The sequence below is a fragment of the Lithobates pipiens genome, unplaced genomic scaffold (genome assembly GCF_037356315.1).
Source record: "Lithobates pipiens isolate NorthernLeopardFrog02 unplaced genomic scaffold, aLitPip1_a1.2 Scaffold_19, whole genome shotgun sequence".
NCBI classification, from domain to species: Eukaryota; Metazoa; Chordata; class Amphibia; order Anura; family Ranidae; genus Lithobates; species Lithobates pipiens.
In genome coordinates this window covers 26,467,903-26,478,559 of record NW_027507764.1, presented here as the reverse complement: position 1 = coordinate 26,478,559, position 10,657 = coordinate 26,467,903, and positions in this window count along the sequence as shown.

Sequence of the window (10,657 nt, the reverse complement as noted above, 5' to 3'; positions counted from 1 at the left end):
GATGTGGACAGTACAGTATGGGGGGAGATGTGGACAGTACAGTATGGGGGGAGATGTGGACATTACAGTATGGCGGGAGATGTGGACATTACAGTATGGCGGGAGATGTGAATATTACAGTATGGGGGAGATGTGGACACAGTACAGTTTGGGGCAGATGTGGATATTGCAGTATGGGGGGAGATGTGGATATTGCAGTATGGGGGGGAGATGTGGATATTGCAGTATGGGGGGAGATGTGGATATTGCAGTATGGGGGGAGATGTGGATATTGCAGTATGGGGGGAGATGTGGATATTGCAGTATGGGGGGGAGATGTGGATATTGCAGTATGGGGGGGAGATGTGGATATTGCAGTATGGGGGGAGATGTGGATATTGCAGTATGGGGGGAGATGTGGATATTGCAGTATGGGGGGAGATGTGGATATTGCAGTATGGGGGGAGATGTGGATATTGCAGTATGGGGGGAGATGTGGATATTGCAGTATGGGGGGAGATGTGGATATTGCAGTATGGGGGGAGATGTGGATATTGCAGTATGGGGGGAGATGTGGATATTGCAGTATGGGGGGAGATGTGGATATTGCAGTATGGGGGGAGATGTGGATATTGCAGTATGGGGGGAGATGTGGATATTGCAGTATGGGGGGGAGATGTGGATATTGCAGTATGGGGGGAGATGTGGATATTGCAGTATGGGGGGAGATGTGGATATTGCAGTATGGGGGGAGATGTGGATATTGCAGTATGGGGGGAGATGTGGATATTGCAGTATGGGGGGAGATGTGGATATTGCAGTATGGGGGGAGATGTGGATATTGCAGTATGGGGGGAGATGTGGATATTGCAGTATGGGGGGAGATGTGGACATTACAGTATGGGGGGAGATGTGGATATTACAGTGGGGACTATATATGGTGGTGATCCGAAAAATTATCCAGTCCATGACTCTGATCTGAGGAACGATCCAAACTGTGAGTTTTTTGATCTGTTGCACCCCTAATGTCCGTGACATCACCGGACAGCCTGGACAGTGTATATTTTGTCCTATTGGCTGATAAGCTGTAGATTTGTGCTGTCCGGCGTGGCGTCTGCTGTTGCTTCATTTGTACTTATGATCCGGTCCCCTTGCTGAGTAATAAGGAGATGTGAAGGAAGTCTTTGATCCGTGCTAACTGACTGTTTTTCTGCTTGCATGACCTCCTGTTTGCTCAGGGGTCCATGCTGGGAGGTGAAAGTAGTTAAACCAGAGGTGGAGGGATTGTCAACGATTTGGACATTCTATTTATCATCACTCTCTGTTTATGTATTTATATGTGGGGCTGATTCAATTTGCGCTGCACTTTTTTTTGAGGAAATTGAAATTCCTAAGCCCCTGTACACACGGTCGGAGGAGATTCTGCCAACCAAATCCGTCGGATTTAGATTTAGTCTGACGGATTGTGTCCGAAACTGTTGCATACACACGGTCGGACTAAGTTGTCGAAAAATCCGATCTTTCAGAACGTGATGACATAATTTCGTTACGATGGGACTAGATTCAACCTAGTAGCCAATAGCTTTGATGTAGGAATTTGATCTGAGCATGCGTGGCACTTGGTCCGATCAAAATTCTCTACACATGATCGGATTACGTCCGACCGGCCCAGTTGGTCGGGAAATATTTCCAACATGTTGGAAAATTGGGTCCGACGGAGATCAGTCCGATGCATACCACACATAGTCGGATTATCTGACGACACTGTCCGATAAGAGGCATGCCGGCGGATTCTCCGACCATGTGTACGCGGCTTTAGTGTTCAGCTTGCATATGGGGGGGGGGGGGTTATATTTATTAATTTTTGCACTGATTGCATATTTCTTTCTGCTTTTATAGCCTGGAAAGCGAGACTTACCCTGCTAAATGCGAGCAAACTGCACCCACTGGATTGCGGTACCTTTGTATCGGTGGAGCAGGAGGATGCATCAGGCTCCATCAAGGGAAGGGGGCAAAAAGGGAACTGTTCTGTGAGAACTTGAAAACCTCCACTGTTAACAGTGTGACGGAAAGAGATCCTTGGCGTTCTATATAAAATTTTCATTTACATAGATGTTTAGACAGTAAAAAACAATGGCGAGCAATGAAAGCAACGTTGCAGTTAAGCATATAAGGGGAAAGTTGAGCAAGCATTTCATTTTTAGACTAACTGCTGATGGCAAAGTACACGATGGCAACAAAGTTTACTGCATTCACTGCAATAAACAGTTTGCTTTTCGTGGTTCAAATACATCGCTGACATACCACCTACAGCACAAACATCCACTTAAGTATCAACGCGTTGTCGACAGTGACCGGCAGAAGAGTTCTCCAGTACAATCAATCTCTAATTTCTTGTCGTCTCAGTCAAACAAGCTTGTAAGTGAAAAAGTTTCTGCAGACTAGAAAACTGCTAATCGCTCAGTGGATTGCCAGTTCGGGATGTCCGACGGCAATTGTGGAAGATGATGGACTACAAACGCTCTTCAAAATCAGACTTATAATTTACCCAGTCGCCGTACAATCGACGCTGTGATTGGTCAGATGTACAACGAGAAGCTAACACAGCATAAGAAAGCTATAGAAAGTATTCACAGTATTGCTCTCGCTACTGACTTTTGACTGACCTCAAACAGCAATGAATTATACTGTGGTATAATGGGACACTGGACCGATTCCGACTGGAAACTGACATCAGTAGCTTTAGGTTGGTTACTTGTTGATGAACGATACACTGCTGAAAACGTTGCCAGTTTCTATAAAGAGTTTGCCGCAACATGGAACATCACCGATAAAATATGCTGCATCATAACGGACAATGCACGAAACATGGTTGTTGCTATCAGACAAACGGATTACTGTCACATACCATGTATCACGCATTGTCTTCAGTTTAGCATATTAGCGGGTTTGAAGGCAGCTGACTCATCACTTCTCATGGCAAAATGTCAACACTTAGTTGGACATTTCAAGCACAGCTCGGCCAACACATCTGAACTGAAGAGCAGCCATTCCAGTGTCTCTTTGCCGAAAGATGTCATGTTCCACAAATTGCAGCAGGATGTGGCAACTCGGAACAGTACCTACATGATGTTAGCCAGATTGTTGGAAGTCTAAGATGCCATAATGCAGTATCACATCGATCATCCAAAAAATTACAGTGGACCCAAACTGACAGAGTCAGATTGGGACAAAATGGCCAAATATACGTCAGTCTTAGGTTCACTTGCAGATGCTACGGAATATGTTGGGGGTGAACAATATGCGACATGTTTTGCCGTTCTTCCATTACAGGCCTTTTTGCGTATGGCTGTTAATGGTTAATAATGGCGATCCAAGTTATATTGGACGATTTCAAAACTGCAACATTGAATGACTTCACAAACAGAATTGAAGGCATTGATGCGTTGACAACGTTGCAAATGGCTGTGGCCTTAGATCCATGTTACAAGAAATGTGTCATGAAAAGGTCCACCCATTGGTGGCACTGTTGGTCTCTTGGATTGCAGTACCAGTGTCTACCAGCGGGTGTCTTCTAACACCCAGGGCCTGTAATAAGAGCACTTAGCTCCTGGTGGCACTGTTGGATCCTTGGGCTGTAGTATCGGTGTCCACCAGCGGGTGTACTCCAGCAGTGTGGAGCAGACAGCACCTTCTGCGTTCAGCTGTTACATGAGGTTAATCATTGGCAGTCTTATAAATACCCGGCAAGCCCTCACATGGTTGCCTTGGTATCACTCTCTCCATGTGCCCTGACCGGGTTGCCTGTACTTGGACCTTGAGCCTGTATCTACCTGACCTGATCCCTCCCGATCTTGACCCCATCCTGGGCCTGTCCCTCTTGTCTCCTGTTACCTAAAGATCCCTGCTCTGCAGTCCATCCATCCGTCCTTTCCCTCTCCTGCTGGTTTCCCATCTTTAGCCATCTACTGATTCCCCGGTGGATGACCTTGTCCTGGCTTTTGTTTACGACTCTGGCATTTCCCATTTACTGTATATATTACTTGTTGTTTGTGGTTGGTAGTGCACTGTTTATTATAATAAGTGACAAGAAAGTGAAAACAAACACTATTGTTACTTCACCTACATGAGTTTTGGGTTTCCTCTGTGCAGTCCACACAGTCTGGTCTACCAATTCCCTGATAAAACTCACCTGTCTAAGCCCTTGTACACACGGTCGGAGAATCCATCGGAATGTGTCCTATCGGACCGTGTTGTCGGACAATCCGACTGTGTGTGGTATGCATCGGACTGATTCCGTCGGAATATCCGTCTGACCCAATTTTCCAACTTGTTGGAAATATTTTCCGACCAACTGGTTCGATCGAACATACTCCGATCATGTGTAGAGAATTTTGATCGGACCAAGTGCCACGCATGCTCAGATCAAATTTCTACATCAAAGCTATTGGCTACTAGCCTGAACGTAGTCCCATCGTAACGAAATTACGTCATCACGTTCTGAATGATCGGATTTTTCGACAACTTAGTCCGACCGTGTGCATGCAACAGTTTCGGACAAGATCCAACGGTCAAAATCCGACGGATTTGGTTGGCAGAATGTCCGACCGTGTGTACAGGGGCTTAGAAGAGAGAAACGCAAAGCAGTGTGGACAACATTGTCCAATGCTTTCAGGGCCTTCAACAATAGAAGACAGCCAGCAGGACGTCCAACAGACTTAGAAGAAAAAAGCAACGGTGAGACAAAAGTTATCTGTGCCAAAGAAACAAAAACGTACTATGTTGCTGTGCGACTCTGAATCGCAGTCCTCAGCTGATGAATCAGATGCAGTACGCGGTGCACAGGCCGAGCTGACTTGGTACCAAGTAGAAGCTCCCATTCCAGAAACAGAGGATCCTCTCATGTGGTGGAAACTTAATAACCATCATTTTGATGTCCTAAGCAGTTTTGTGCATCTGCTCCGTGTGAAAGACTGTTCAGTTCTTCAGGGTATATCGTCAATAAAATGTGATCATGTCTGCTTCCAGAAAATGTAGAAATAATTGTTTGGCCAGTACTGTTGCACAAAATAGGGGGTTGTGCCACATCCAGTATTAGAGAAAAGAAGAGAGGATCCCCTATGTGGTGGACTTTTAAGGCATGAATTTGATCAAAGAAAGTTTGAATGGCGTATATAGATAATTATAAAATATTTATTCCGAAAAATAACACAAAAGAATATAAAAGTGTATATGTATAAAAACATGAAGTGTTTGAACATCTATTAGAACTAGTACAACAGAGATATACAATGCAGTTATACGGTTTCTCACACCCGACATGTTTCGGGGTCTATCATTTCCTCCTTCAAGGGTGAGAGCAAAGAGAAACCCCATTCTTAAAAAAATAGAACGTTAAATCAAATAAATATCATAATACATGATAATATACAATGTCACAAAATACAGACAAAACTTACAGATGTTCCAACAATGCATATTAAACACTTCAGTGGTTCAGAACTTTAAAAGCATGTACATGGGCACAGATAGCTCCCAGATCTTTACCCCCGGGGTCCCAGTGACAAGGAATATCCTTGGAGGAGAAGAATGAAGAAATTATAGACCCTGAAACGCGTCGGGTGTGAGAAACTGTATAACTGCATTGTATAGCTCTATGTTGCATCAAACCAAAAGATAGTTGGCGCACAAATGAATGGTCCCTTTAAAAACGCTCATCTATCTCGTGGGATATTCGTTATTTAAATGAGTGTCCTATAGTTGGTCTCCATGTGCAGCTGTTAACCCATTATGGACTTGGCTAAAAAATGGATGCAGCAAATAAACAATCAAAAACAGCGCATCAAAGAAACTCGTAGTATAATGTGAAAAAAACATTAAAATGTCATTTATTAAATGTAAAAAATGAACAAAGACATCTGATCCCGTCAGGATCTAAAAAACATCAAATACACCAATCCTAAAAGAGACGGATGTTTGATAATGAAAGCCCCTCAAACATCCGTCTCTTTTAGGATTGGTGTATTTGATGTTTTTTAGATCCTGACGGGATCAGATGTCTTTGTTCATTTTTTACATTTAATAAATGACATTTTAATGTTTTTTTCACATTATACTACGAGTTTCTTTGATGCGCTGTTTTTGATTGTTTATATCTCTATGTTGTACTAGTTCTAATAGATGTTCAAACACTTCATGTTTTTATACATATACACTTTATATATTTTTGCTTTATTTTTCTTAATAAATGCTTTAGAATTATCTATATACGCCATTCAAACCTTCTTTGATCAAATCTGTGCCTTAAACGTCCACCACAAAGGGGATCCTCTTTTCTTTTTTCTGCTTCCAGAAAATGTAAACACTCTGGGATGTCTGCGTGACTGGCTAAAGTGATGCCTACTTGCTGACTATAAAGTGACTGACAGTCAATATACTAGATACGTTTTATAATTAAAGTTAAACTAACTTTCTATGTTTTTCTTAAAGTTTAATAAAAAAAAAAAAATGACTTACATCAATGCTACAGTTTGAATTTAAAACGTATTTGTGTGAACTGTGAAGTTAAGTCATGGATTGTGGAAACTAACTAGTGACGGGTATATGTATATAGTGTATACCACATTTACCACTAATGCCGCGTACACACGGTCGAACTGTTTGACGTACTTAGTCCTTCATACAATCCGACGGACAATCCGGCGTACTTTCCACTGAACGGACTTGACCACACACGGATACACAAACAGTCCGACGAAAGCTTGCGCGATGACGTGTACAGCACGTACGACGGGACTAGAAATAGGAAGTCCAAGACACAGCAAAGCCCTGTAAATCTTTTCTGGGCATGCGCCATTCTTAGTCCGTCGGACTAGCATACTGATGACCGTATTGTCCGCTGAAACCGAAGTACGACGGACAGATTTTTGGAAAAACCGAAATTCTTAGTACTCCGGACTGCACGCTGAAAAAGTCAGCTGAAGCCCACACACGAGCGGATTGTCCGCTGAAATGTGTTTCAAAGGACTAAGTACGTCAAACAGTTCGACCGTGTGTACGCGGCATAACTAATGCAGAGTTGCAATGCAAGGAGATCAGCTAAAAGTAGTTGGATCTGTACGTGCCTTATAATTCACCAAAATATGTCGATTAATTGATTTAAAAAAAAAAAAAAAATGTGATTAATCGAACATGAAAATCTTAATCAGTAACAGCCCTAATAATATATGCTGTGGCCCTGATGCTTTTTGTGCAGGTAAAATGAGCCCCATCTGTAACGTTCAGCCACGACCCGCCCCGGTTTTGTTTCCCGGGGGCTCTCCCATTCCATCAGGTCGGGTTGACAGCCCAAAAAACAGAAGGAGGCACATCAGTTTCTCTCTCCTCTCTGACAACTGAAGCCGGAAGTTATGAGGCTCTTATTACTTCCAGTTTCGTCTCTGCATATACCTGTAGGGTAGCAGCCAGGAAAGCAGCCAAGCAGTTGCTTTTGAGAGCAGAGGAGGGGTCAGGGGTCTAATAAACCCCAGATCTCTCTATAAAGTGTAGCTGTCCCTGCCTGCGGTGAGGTATCACAAGTGATGATAGACATCCCTTGAGGACAAAGTTCCACGTTTTTCGAGGTGGGTCAGGTTATGATTAAGGGGATTTCTTCATGAAACATGTTAACCATGCTGCTCCTATCCTCATGTATTGTGTACATTTGATGCCAGATATGTGAAGAGGTGGTGGGTGCCATGCTGTGATGTGCGTGATTATGTCATCATGTAAGATGACATTGCATAAGAGATGCATGATGGGCGTATCATCAAATGCCTGCCCATTATATTATACATTGGAGCCAGGACAATAAAAACAATTATATTTTGCCATGTGACAAGATTCCTTCACACAAACTTGCTGTTTACCTCTGTAATATCTACCTAAAAACTGGTATAGATGTGCTTGAGTGAGTTACGTGCATCTAAGAATTCTGATTCTTAGTGTAATGAAGATCAGAAACCTTGCATTTTTGTCAATTTTATAAAACAAACTAAAAATTAAATCTAGGGGCTCATTTACTCTTGCTTCGGCTTCAACAAGGCTTCGGACAGGCATTGTTAAAGCTCTCTGAATGTTAGTCAAATCCCCTGTCACTAAATAAAATGGTTAGCTTGCAGTCCTGTTTACAATTTTCTTTTGCTTTGCTTCAAAAATTATAGCCCATGTAGCTTCAGTGGTGCTTCAAAGCGTCTTCAAAGCCTCCATAGAAGTCTATGGCAAAGATAGCTTGAAGCCCCATGAAGCCCCACTGAAGCTCCACCGAAGCACCAAGCAAAAGCAAGGTGTAAAAAGGACTGTAAGCTAACCATTTTATTTAGTGACAGGAGCTTTGACTGGCATTCAGAGAGTTTTAACAAAGCGTGTCCGAAGCCTTGTTTTGAAGCAAGTGTAAATTAGCCCTAATCCAGATGTAATGTGTAACTCAGTCAACTTATCTGTATAATTTGGTTTGTGAGGTCCTGTTTCCCCACAGGGGGTAGGACATGAGACTACTTCAGTAAGAAGTGAAGGGAATGTAGATTGTCTAGAGGTCATTAACCCTTCAATTACTGGTGTGGCCTGGAGGAGGGAGGAGTTGGCGGTCCACTGACAGTTTGGATGGTGTGATCGCGTCCTTCTCTCCTTGCAGACGATCCGAGGGATTGGATTTTCCCTCGCTAGTCAGCGCAGGCGCGCACATTTGCAACTCGCGCGGGCGCTGCAGACCGGGGCCATACCTGGACCGATGCACGACTCTTTAGTGCGCGGCCATGTTTTTGGTGTCCGGTTTTGTAGAGCGCATGCACTGTTCAGGCCACTGACTCCGCTGACGTCATGCGCCGGCGACACGGCGGGGTTGAGGGGTATAAAATGGCGGTGAACCCGCCATCCCCATGTGTCGACCGGACCCGGAGTGGATACAGGGCTCTCTTAGTATCGGTGAGTGATGGAATTTATATGACATCTGACTACACAATACCTGGCTATTTTTTAATATGCCTTTTTCTCTATATTTTGACAGTGGTGCACTGGCTGCTCTATTTGAACATAGATTGTTTACACTAACCAACTGATCTCAACGGGGAATTATCTCCATTCGCTACCCACCGATACTCCCTGTGTTTACCAACATTGGTCTGTTCAGACCATTTATGCACCTCCGGGACCCATGTCCCCTTAATATCCCAAAAAAATGGGTAATTATAATTGAACATCTATTGCGGTCCCTCTGACTCTCACATTGGTGTCTATAGGGTAACTGGTCTACTCTCTTACTCTTACTGTGAGCTATCAATGTTTTGAATATACTGGTGGCATCTATTGAACTTGTGAATGGGTCCTATATTCTCTGATTTACTCTCTAGACCTTCTTTACTGATAAATAACTGGTGAATAATGATCACTCACAAGCTCCTACCAATTATTAATTTCCCTTAGTAGTCACATATATTAACATCTACCACCCTCTTGCATTTAGGGAACCTTGTTTCCCCCTTTTCCTCTCTTCTTATCCATACCCTTCATAGACTGCGCCTTATGCTTTGTTTTCTTTGTGTCCAATGAATAGCATCCATATTTGGACCCAGGTCAGCATTTGGGGAAACTTCCCCTCCCAGTCGCCGGGTAAGACTCCTTCTCCCTCTCCCCGTTGGATCTGGCCTGGGGCTGGGATAGGGTTGGAGAGGTAAGAATGCGCTCTCACATTAATTTGTATAACCTTGTCTCCACACTGAAATGACTGTATACATAAAATGTGACTATAATATATAATAAATTTCATACTAAATCAATGTATTTTTAGATGTAGGTAATATCCTGAAGAAGCTGTGAAGCGAAACTAGTCGAGAATTACCTCACCCTTTTCTACAAATCTGTGATTCATATATGAAGATAATATAGCTTTGTATTTTGAATAAACAGTTTTTATATTAATTAACGTTTTTGTCTTAACCATTTTACCATTATTTGTGCCCCGTGATAGTCCCCTTGCTCACATATTCCCCGTTGACATCTCTGATAGGAGACCAGAGAGACGCCAGCACTTTTTTCTAGAACCCTTCAATTACCTCTGGTAAGATGTGACGATCAACCCCTCACACAGGCCTGGGAGATTCGCCCATTGAGACAATGACACAAAACAACCAAGTCTCTCCGAGCAAATCTAATCTTTTTTTCTTTGGTGTGAATATTTAAAAGGGGGCTTTCAGAAAGTACCGCCCTTTGAACGTGTCATACAGATTATCCAATCATATACAAGTACAGCCCACAATAAAAGTGAAACTAGCAATTCCTCAAAATCATGTGCTTTCCAAGAAACAAAACAACTGAAAGAAGATAAACGGTAACATGAGAAACGAAACTAGATTAGCAAAACTTGAGCATGTCTATTTGTGAAGTGGATGTTAGAGAGACACAAAATGGAAACCAAATTTCTTAAAGAATGAAAGCGGTTACGCTAAATATCCCTTCAAGAAGTGCATAAATTATTGTAGCCAGACACCGCGGTACTGGAAGCTGAATTCAAAGTACCATAAATAACAATGAAGGGGAGCAGACTGTTCACAGCTTACTTCACTGGTGGACAGAGAACCTCATGGCTGTGAGTCCCCTTAGGAGACTAGAAAATGCATGAAACTGCTGAGACAGATATTGTTTT